The following is an 11,376-nucleotide window of genomic DNA, read 5'->3' as shown; positions in this document are numbered from 1 at the left end:
CATCCCAGCTGACCACCACCGAAGAGCCCAAACCAGCCTGTGTGGAAGACAGCCTCAGCCATGATGCCACTCGTTCCCCCATCGTGAACATAAGAGACGATGACCTCACGTCACAGCTTTTATGATCACTTTATATGAAAACAAGTGTTCATTTATTCCAAGATCTTTACTTGGTGATGCCAAACTTTTAGGCCATCGCTTGTCTTTCTCTTCATCTCTCCTCGAGTTCTCCATCCGTCACTTCCTGTTTTATTTTGGTAACAGCCTGTGCTTTCCCCTGCGTACATCCTGTCCTGCCCAACATAGATAATTTAATTACATGTAAATTTTGTTCAAAGTAACAAACTTTCACTGTTTAAAACATTGAATTTAATCGAGTGTGGTCAAATAAAATGTAGGTGGCATGGTAGAGATTCATACTAAGCACATTTTCCTTAATAATTAATTATTTAAATACAAATAAATAATAATCAGTTCCTGTGATTTTATTTTGGATTTGTGATGAACTTGTTTTTATTTTTGCCTGCATCTGCTCTCCTGCAGCACCTTTTGTTGCTCTTTCACATTTAGCTTCATTAGAGTAGATGTCTTGCAGCTGGCTGTTACTGAAGGAATGCAAGTCGGAGCCTCTGGTAGCAGCTCGGCCTCTGATGGCACACACACACACACACACACACACACGCACGGACAACAGCTTGAATCCTGGCTGAGGAAACGCACACACAGCGGGAGGTTTGACCTCAGATGTAACTGAGGTCACCACAGGTCTGACAGTGTGTCCTTCGGTGTCGACTCTGAGCCGTCGCTCTCACACATGTAAACGAGGCAGATGTTTGCTCTCTGTTACTTTCAACCACCTGATGAGCAACACGTCTGCTGTCTAAGTGGAGCGACACTCGAGTGTGTTGCAGTTTTGTTGTTATTTTATGAATTTTGATGAAATTTTGAAATGTGAGCAGACGAATGGAGACGCACCTGAACCAATCGGTGAGTGAGTAATCAGTCCTCACTCGTCCTTCGAGGGAATCACAGACAGCAGATCAGATTAATGCAGAACAAAGAAGGGAAAACGAGGATGACTAATCTCTGATTACGCTGCTTTTACACTGTAATTTTTGCGCTTTGGGACTATGATGAGGAAAAAGTGAAACTCATGTTGCACACGGTTAAACAAAACCAGATAAATATCCAAACCAGGACACGCAGGACAAATAGAGTCGATAAGAGATGCATGAGGACATTTCCTCTAATGTTACAGACTCAGGTGACCTTTTTCAGCAAACAGTTTCCAGTTTTTGCTTCAACATATTTGAAAGGTTTCACACAATCCACCGTAATGCACGCGAGCTATCAGCACATTTTCTGAAATCGATATCAGGGATCATTTGTCTTAGAGACGTTTAAAGGAAGAATCAAACTAATGAAGCCACTTTAAAACGATGAAAACAGCTTCCTGGTCAAAGCGGGCTCGTCCTCACTCTCATGGCAGCGTCGGCGTCTCTACGCAGTGAGCGAGGCACTGAGGAACATGGAGCTGCCAGTGAGGAGACCACAGCTTCTCTTCATGCTCTCAACCCTGCATGTGGACAGTTCACTCCTGTGAGTACCCGCTGCATTAAAATGCGACCTAACAGAATTGCGACCAACCCACGCTGAGCTTCGAGAGCGCTCCAGCTGAGCCGTCCACAGAGGAGAGGAACGCTCCGGGGCTCCTACAGCCTTTTCTCCCAAAATAATCTGACGTGTCCTGAATGTTTATGCTGCTACACAAATACGTTCAAAGGACAACTTCTGACCAAAGCCTCGCTCTTGTGTGACCGACCTCCAGCAGAGAAAGTGAAATCTCCGGCTGATGGTCAGCACTCAGGTCAGAGCAGCATCCCTGAGATCTATCCCTACAACATCTGTTTGACAGAAAGTCTTTCCTATTTCTCTTATATTGGGCTGCCTGTAGATCAGGAAGCAGACCAGATGATCATCTGTTAACCTGAAGGTTGACGGTTCGATCCCTGGCTGCTCCAGTCTGCATGCTAATGTGTCTGTGAAGCCCAGGTACTCCCGATGAGTCCACTGGAGTGTGAGTGTTAGATAGAAAGTACGCAGGTGTAGAGGAAGTGCTTGTGTGAATGAGACATGTAGTATAAAGCGTCCATTCACTATTTCAGTGGACCGCGTCCAGCTGCAGACCGCCACCCACTGAAAACATCTGGAGCTTCATGAAACCAAAATAATAAATGTCATTTCTATGAAAAGGAGTACTCTGACCTGAACCACAATCTTTTTATTAACCTGAACAAACAGGACTTTAAACCTCATCAATATACAGAGCAGGAAAAATGACTGATCACGGCCGAAACAGGTAACAGGCGGCAGTCACAGAGCCTGACGGTTTATTGGTACAAAGAATTCTCCCATGAACTGAGGAATATTGAGGACAACTGGGAAGACAGAAGGCGAGGATTATGCCTCTGTGCCCAGTGTCTGCTTAGAAGCCAATCACCTGAAATGCAGATATCACCATGCAGAAAAACAATGCTGCTGAATTACCATGTCAGATCCCCTTTACAACACACACACACACACGGAGGCGAGCGGCGTGATGGGCTTCACAGAGGGAGGCTGGGGAATAACAAACCACAACACATAGTTTCCAGATCCGGCGCTCCGCCTCCAGATGCAGGAGAGACTGCTCGCAAGACAAATGCAAATACTTTCCACTTGTTTACCTGAGACTTCAAAAGGAAGAGCGATTCTGTAATCCTGGAGGATCGCGAGGTATGCGTCACGGCTGAAAGAGTTTCCAGATAACAAATAAACTGTTGGACAATCTCACCTGCAACCGCAGACAGACGCTGAGAGGAAAACAACAGCGTGACCTTCTGATAATTAACGAAGTGCTCGCAGGTTTCTGCTGTTTCATTTTCTGCAGCGGGCCCTTCTGATTCCCAGGTGCCGAACAAACACTCGCTTACGCTGCCAATCGTTTCATTCTTTCCACTGATTCTGAACTTTATTCAAAAGATTTCAAACAGCAGCACATCATGCCAAGATCTAAAGAACCAAAGTCAGTGACGTGATCAGTCTGAAAGGTTGCAGGCTTTGGGAGTGCAGTGAACCACAGTGAGAGCCGTTGCGGAGCTGAACCTTCACAGGAGCGGCTTCGACGGCTCATCCAGGAGGTCGCAGAACAATATCGACTCTGCTCAGTTAAGGTCAGAGGTCATGATTCAACAATGAGAAAGAGACGGGGCAAAAATGACCTCCATGAGAGTTCAAGGAGAAAACCACTGCTGCCCAAGGCTCATCTCACATCTGCCAGAAAACATCTGGATGATCCCAGAGGGGGTTTGAGCCCCGTCACATCCGATGAGACACCATCACAGCAGCAGCAGACACGGTGGTCGTGTGATGGTCTGGGCTGCTCTGCTGCTCCAGGACGACTCACTGTTGCCATCCTGAAGGAGGATGTCCTCCCATCAGTTCATGCCATGAAGCTCAAGAGCACTCAGGCAGCAGGACAATGATCCAAATGAAGGTCTCGGGGTGGTCAGAATCAGCATGACCTTAAACAACCGTTCATCCTGGAAAAACCTCCAACATGTCTGAATTCAAACAATCCTCCAAAGATGAGTCAACCAAATTTCCTCCACAGTGACGTGAAAGACTCACAAAGGCATCACAAACACAGCACTGCTGTTCCTGCTGGTGGAACAACCAGTTACCAGGTGTAGGGGGCAGTTACTTTTGCACACAGGGCAGGTAGGTTTGATCACTTTGTTCCCTTAATGAATGAAATCATTTGAAAAGTGGTTTTGTGGTTTCCTTTGTCTAATATCAGATACTTTCCCACAGCTCTGTGCAGAGTTTTAGTCACCAAGACTTGATCCGTTTCTCAGTGTTCCTAATATCTCATTTTTATTCCGTGTTTATCTGAAGCTTCTTTGTATTTTCATATTTCTTTCTAAAGTCGTCTTCTTTCATCCCACTTTAACACACCTCATCTCCTCTGAAGGCCCGCTGAGAGTCCACGAAGGCTGAAAATATAAAGATGAAGGATGGGAGAGCAGACTGAGCGGGGAGCCAAGGACAAACTGTACAGGAACGAGTGTTTGCACGAGAACGCGAGAGTGACGACCTGCGTTATGAAATCTGGATTTTCAGCAGTAAGAACTATAAATAATGTCCACATGCTCTGCAGAAAAATGTTCCACGTTTCAGTCTCGTTGGTGGAAAATGTGTCATCCTAACATGATCTCGACATAATTCACGGCCACGGTGCAGAGGGAGGACGGAAACAGACGAGCGGCGTTCCAAGTCAAAGGTATTTCAGCTCCATGGCCCAGAACATACAAACCTGCTGCCTTCAGACGGGCCGCAGCCTCCAGTAAATCCCAGCACCCAGCCATTATCTTTCATCCTCAACCAGACACGCAGACATGCAGACACCATCTATTCTGTCCTCACCTGGAGGAGATGTTCAGCTTGAGCTGAGCCTCCCCGAGGAGACGAGAACACTTTCTTAAAACTCTGTCCAGCAAACGTGTTTGAAGCCTCGCGATGGAGCGCTTCGACATCGCCGGCCGGACACGACGAGCAAGAAACCGAGAGATGGACATCACGTTTAATTCAGGCCTGAAACTCACGAGGGAAGACTTCACTGAGCTCTGCAGGCGCATCTTCACATAAACCTCCTTCAGTCAGACTTTACAGGTGTCGCCCCCTGCTGGCGAGGCAGCAGGCAGGGGGCCTGCTGCCTCGCCAGCAGGCCCCCTGCCTGCAGGAACGTGTGTTCCTGCCTTGTTACAATGAGCAGGTTTAAAGCTTGGTTTTCACACCTGTAAGCTGCTGCCATCTTTTTACTTCAGTCTACACCTGACTGCACCTGTCAGCGGTGTGCCGTCCTGCTAACGCCAGCGGGTTAAACTTTACTGTAACCGTTGGAAGAGCAGCCACGCCGACTCTCAGTGGAGTCTCGGAGCTACTTGGACCCTGAAACAGTTCATGAACAGGTGGATTAAAGTAAACGAAGGAATCTATAAGAACGGGTTCCGGATGCGACGCCGGGATTCTCACCACTGCTGTCCTCCCGCCTCGTGCTGCTGCACCGTGTACCCGAACTGAGCTTCTTTAGACCCAGCGAAGATCTTGAAGTTCTTCGTGTCAAAGTTGAAACAGAGCTGAAGATCTGAAAGACAGAAAAAGGTTTGTTTTTATTCACCACCGGAGCGTTTTATTGTGATGTTATTTTAGTTTCGTCTCCCTCTGTCGTCTCTATTTGTCATTTTGTCTTCCTGTTTTATTTTGGTAGTCTCTTTTCTTTGTGTGCCTTTTACTTCCTGATTGTGTCCTGTTGCCTGCTCAGACCCCAGTGTGTGCATACAGTTGGTCCTGTCCTGTTAATCTGATCTAATCCCATAACTCATCCATGTCCTGGTGGATCTGATGTAATCACTGGTTGGTTTCCTCCTGCTCAGCTGACTTAATCAGCTCTCAGCTAAACTTTCTCACTGAGAGTGTTTCTGGTTACGGGATCATCTGATTGGCTGATATGTCATTCAAGCTAAAATTACCAGGTTTAAAATGCATACGGCATTCATTCACAACCTTTTGATCTCAGTGTGACCTTTTGACCGTTTGCTTTTTGTCCGTATGCTGCTGAAGTATTTCCTGCTTCTCCCAGCTGTGTAAATGAGCGGAGCGATTGGAAAACTGGGCACGCTGCCGGGATCGTTGGCCAGCAGTGGTGATGAGTTTGGCTGCTGAGGACAAAAGTGAAAGACGCTGGAAGCCAGAAGAGTCATGTTTGTTTCCTCGTGGCTGAGAGGAATCTGCGCCTGTTTGAGCCGGGCCAAGAATCCGAGCAGGGATCGATCCGGGTCTGACGGTCGCTGATGTGGACGATCCTCCCGATCTGTGTTCAGTGACAGGGTTTTCTATGTGCGTCTCATAATTGAAGGCAGATTAGAATCCAGATTGAGTATCAGCTGTGAGATTAGTTTTGTTCCTGTTTCCACAGAAATCTCCACTTTTTTTAGAACAGTTCAAAGACGGGAGCGTTTCATGATCGGTGCTCGACGAGCTGCCAAAGACCGTCTGTGCCGCTTCCTGCAGCCGGCAGGCAGACGGCCCGGCCTCGGCGCTGACTGCACAATGCTAACTCTTTAGCCACATATGAATCAGCAGAGGTCAGAGGTCACAGCCCCTAACTCTGCAGATTTTAGCACTTCAAACCCCGAGGTCTCCATCACAGCACTCCACACATGAAAAGGACACATGTGGGTGAGCCGAGGCCAGAGAACAGCAGATGGGCCACATTTCTATCACATGCTGTCCTGCATTAGAGAATCATCTCTTTACAGTGATGCTCTGTGATGAGCTTCAGCCTGTAAACGTGGCTTTGGGTTTATAATAACTGGATCAGTCGTTGATCAGATCCCGACTAAATAAACTGGATCTGTTCAACATGCCGAATGGCCTGAATTATTTTGTGTTTTCTGTGCCGTGTGTTGGCAGCAGCTGGTAGTTCTTCGCATGTCTGCAAACTGCGGTCAAAGCGAGCTGGCAGACCCGCAGAGCTCAAACATGACGATGTTCAGTCAGAGAGACGTCGGGTGGAAGCTGGAGGAATGCTGCTTTGGTTGAACACAAACTGGGAAGATTTTACTGTGTTATGTTGTGTGAGGAGCAACTGACAGCAGGACTGTCAGACTAATAAAGGACTTCATGAAGCGACGGTGAGGAACAGGACTCGACGCCAAAACATGAGGAATTGGAAAAAGTTGGATTTGTGCATCCTGAGTTCATGAAGTTAAAAACTGTGTTGTTTCACCTGCCAACAAAAATCTGGATGATCCCTGAGTCTCCATGAAAATCTTCTGTGGACTGATGAGACAAAAGCTGAACTTTCTGAAAGGTCTGAGTCGCGTCACATCTGCATCAAACTAACAGCGTTTCATAAAGAGAATGTCACAGCAGCAGCAGACAGGGTGGAGGTGTGATGGTCTGGGCTGCTCTGCTGCTTCAGGACGACTCGCTGGAACTGAGGAAACCGTGAGTTCTGCTCTCTACCAGAAAACCCTGAAGACAGCAGGACAATGATCAGAAACACAGCAGCATGTCCACCTCTGATTGGCTCAAACAACAAAATGAAGTTTTGGAGCAGCCAGTATTAAATGAGCGTTCATGATGGAAAACCCTCCATTGGTCCGAATTCAAATAATCCTCCACAGTGACGTGAAAGACCCACTGAAGGCATCGCAAACACTGGACTGCAGTTCTCACTGCTGAGGCTGGAACAATGAGTTACCAGGTTTCGGGGGCAGTTACTTTTGCACACAGGGCAGGTAGGTTTGATCACTTTGTTCCCTTGATGAATGAAATCATCATTTAAAAAGTGCACTTTGAGTTTACTCTACAGATATCTCCAAAATACACAAACAGCACCACAAGCTGGAGGTCAGTGTTACACATAACACTGACCTCTGACCTCTGACCTCACAAACACGTCACCATCTTCGTCTGGTCCTTGAGACGTTCTATCAGACCTTTGTCTGTTTTTAAATATCTTCAAAAACATCACTTTTTCCAGTTTGCTTCAAAGTTTCTGCTTACATAAGACGACACGTATCAAAGATCATGCTGATCATCATCCAGAGCAGGCCGAGCTGCTCCCAGAGCTGGCTGCGCCGTTAATCACTCTGCTTTCTTTAGTTATATAAAAGTTTTCTATGTATCAGAAGAGTTTCAGGCTGTTCTGTGCCTGAAGCAGACAAAATCACAGCAGCACGCTGCATGTCTGTGGTTTCTGTAAAACGCCAAAACCAGCAGAAACACGAGAAGCTTTTCAACTTTCAGTTTGTTTGGTTACTGTGGCTGGAGGTGGGTGTAGAGCAACGTTCCCTCTAAGCTGCGCGCGTGTGCAACTGCGCACTGCTGGCACGGTCTCTGCGCACAGAAAATCTGCATTGCGCACAAAAAAAAATCTAACCTGAATTGAAATTAAAATTAATACTTTAACAATTCTGTTTTGCAGTGTTCGTCAGTAAGTGACTGGCTGCTCCTGTATGGGATTAGAACGATGCCACCTTATCCCATAGTCCAGCCAATGATGCGATTCACATTCGTATATACGCAGCTAATCAACGTGGTTGACAGGCTATGACAGCGTCCTTATGTGCCGACACCGGTGTTTTAGCTAGCAAAGCGGCGTGGCTGATGTGGAGTGAAGCCACGTTAATGACAACGTGTACAACCATTGGAGATGTGAGCAGGACAGACGGAACAACTGACGGGAAAAGTGTGGACTTTATACCAGTTTTTAAATTGTGTTGATCGGCCACGTAAAACCAGAGTTATGATAAAAATATCTGCAATGTTTGGTTTTCTTCCTGAATACTGTCGTTGTTTATATTTACTGCGGAAAAACGGTAAAAATGGCGTTTTATAAGGAAAACGCTCAAAAGCGCTCTCCACCTGTGAGCAAAGATGAAACCAAAAAAAAAACCCCACCCTTTCCTATTGGTGGAAAAATGCACCATGTCGACCAATCAAAAAATGATATGGCAACATGGCATTTAGTTGTTTAGGAAGGGGGAAGTTTTAGGAGTGACGTTTAGCACAAATCTTGTGTAGTTAGTGTGTAGTTAGTGTGTAGTTAGTGTGTAGTGTAGTCAGTAGTTTTGTTGTGTGTGTCAGAACAATGAGGCGACTGCTGAATGTTACAGGTGTTACAGGAGTGATACATCTCCTGTTGTCAGGCCTGCAGGTATCAGGCTGTTGTTCTCCTTTATCTCATAGTGGACAGAAATTATTTTTTGGAGTGGCACAAATAATTTGTGTGGCATCAAATTTGATGCAGAACAGCTGATTGTTCTGTAAATAGTTTGAAATGTTTATTTAAAAAAACGCCTTGGCTGCATTTTTAGGTAAACAGCTGCAAAAAACTTTGTTGTTTGCAAAACTCAGTTACTTTTTTGAAGAAGTAACTATATAATTAATTGCCCAACATTGGTCTTTATTTACTGTATTTTGCAGACAGAGTTACAGGACTCTCTCCCAGACCACAGACTCAGACTCATAGTACAAGTCAGAGCTTTATAAAAAGAAGAAGAAGAAGAAAGAAAGTTGTGTTTTCAAATTTGGAGTTCAAGTTATTTTTTTTACTTCCAATAGTGTTAACATGCTACACAGGTCATGAACAAGATTTTTTTACATTTTCATTGTAAGTGGGCTAAAGCAGTTAATTAAAAGTAGTCTAACATAAATGTCAATGCTCACAGTGGTCCAAGGGACCGCTCATGGGGGTTGGGGGGGTTCACTCAGACACATGAAAAATTAGAGGGAACATTGAGGCAGCTCTGAGCGGCAGGTTAATCGGTTTGCAGATGAGGTGAAATCAGATTCAAGCAGCACAGGAACGAGTTCTCAGAGCACCTGTCGAGGAGGGCGTGAAAACTAATGACTTCCTGCTTGGTGCGACCAACCACAAACTGAAGAGCAGCAACAACAGTGAGCGTAACGATCTGCCTAAAAGCCACGGTGCGCCATTAAATCGTTTTATCCTCTGACATCCTGCAGAAAGCCTCATCACCCTGCAGACCGCCGAACCTCCGGGGAAACATCCTGACCCTCCAGCCATCACACCAAACTGCACTAATGCAATAAAGAGAGGGGAGGGACGGCTTCAGTGTGAGGAAACACAGTTTAATCAGAAGAAATCAGGAAAAATGGTTCCTGCGACCGTCCGCTGGGACTGAGGAGGGCCAGTCTGTAATCCTACACCGCAGTGCTGCACAGGATGGAGACATCAGCAGCGCCAACACGCCCTCGCATGCTTTCCAACAGATATCACAAAATCAAATGATGTTCCTGTTATTTCCTGTTTTATTTTGAAGTTACTCCATTTACATCTTACTGCGCTCAGCTTCCTGCCTTTGTTGTTTTCCCACACAGGCGGTCAGGTGATCACTCTGTACAGCAGGGATGCTGCTTCCTGCTCGCTCCGTTTTCTTTTCCTACTTTGTACGTTTGTTTCCCCGCACTCCTGCTTTCCCTGATGGACCGCTCAGCCTGGACTGAAACACCTGGGTTTCATTTAGGTCTTTTTACCGGGGAATTCTTGCCTTGTAGTACCATCAGGTCATTTTTTAACGTGATAAATAAGCATGGCACCTTTTTAATGGATTTTGGAATATTCCAGTTTAGTCTGAAAGTTGTTGGTGAAGCTTCAGCGCTCCCTGTCTTCATCAAGTTAAATGCAAAACCAACATAAACCTCTTGAACATCCTCTCTGAGGCCTTGATCTTTAAAGACTCTGCAGTTCCTCTGACGTCCAGCAGAGGCAGCAGTGAGTCAGTCCCCATAGACTTCTATGTTAAAACTTTACAGCAGAAATAAACATGTTTACAGCCTGACACACAAACTTCACACCAACTCTATTAAAGTTTGAAGTTTGCATTAAGGAGCTTGAGCCAGAAACCACAGTCGGCTGGCTACATCCACTTTTGCACACTGCTCTCCACACACCTGAGTGTCAGAAGCAGCCATTACTCCGATTTAAAATCTTCCTTCTCATCTGCGAACTCTCTGCTGCGCCTCAGCAGCAAAACACAAGCCTGCCTTCGGAGAGCTGCACGTGACGTCCTTGTTTTGCCTCATCTGCGCATGCGGATCTCTTCAGGACCGCAGAAGGCTTCATGTTAAACTAATCTGAACACCTGCACTAAACAAAAAGGATCTGAGTGCACTCATGCTCATGACGGCTCACTGTGTCTCGAAAATGTTAGAAAGTCTCACAGAGGCTGATAAATGTCAGAATCTAAGAATTTTTAACAAACCAGAGCGAAATGAATTTTGGGTAGAGAAAGAAAAGTCCAGATGTTGAAGGAGCTGCAGCCAGTCTGCAGTTTCAAAGAGGAAACAGTCCACGTCCAAAAGCTTTCTGTCCAGATTTTGGACCTGGACTCAAAGTCCTCATCTTGCTGGTGGACCATCAGCAGCACCTGTCTGATGTGACCTCTCTGACCTGCTCTGTGTTACCTGTTGCGTCACTCACCTGGCAGGAAGCTGTAGGTCCACAGCAGCAGAAGGTGGTGATAATCCATGAGTGCGTCTGAGAGAGAACTGAAATAAACAGAGTGTGAGTGAGTGAGTCCCAGCTCTGCTGCTCTGATGTGTGAGGAAGAGAGGAGGAGGAGGAGGAGTAAATGCACCTCCTCCTGCCTCATGTGTCTGATTTTTTAAAGAGCCTCTTAAAGGTCACCTTTTCTTTTCACAGCAGGAGCTTTAATGTCTCAGTCGCTGCACAAACAGGAAATGCCTCCATGTGAGTCTGTGATTCCACACGGTGCTGAAGCCCAGATGTGAACATCTGCCCAA

This window comes from Pelmatolapia mariae, linkage group LG7 (genome assembly GCF_036321145.2).
Source record: "Pelmatolapia mariae isolate MD_Pm_ZW linkage group LG7, Pm_UMD_F_2, whole genome shotgun sequence".
In the NCBI taxonomy this organism is placed as follows: domain Eukaryota; kingdom Metazoa; phylum Chordata; class Actinopteri; order Cichliformes; family Cichlidae; genus Pelmatolapia; species Pelmatolapia mariae.
The sequence above is the reverse complement of the archived record's forward strand: the minus strand, read 5'-3'. Positions refer to the sequence as shown.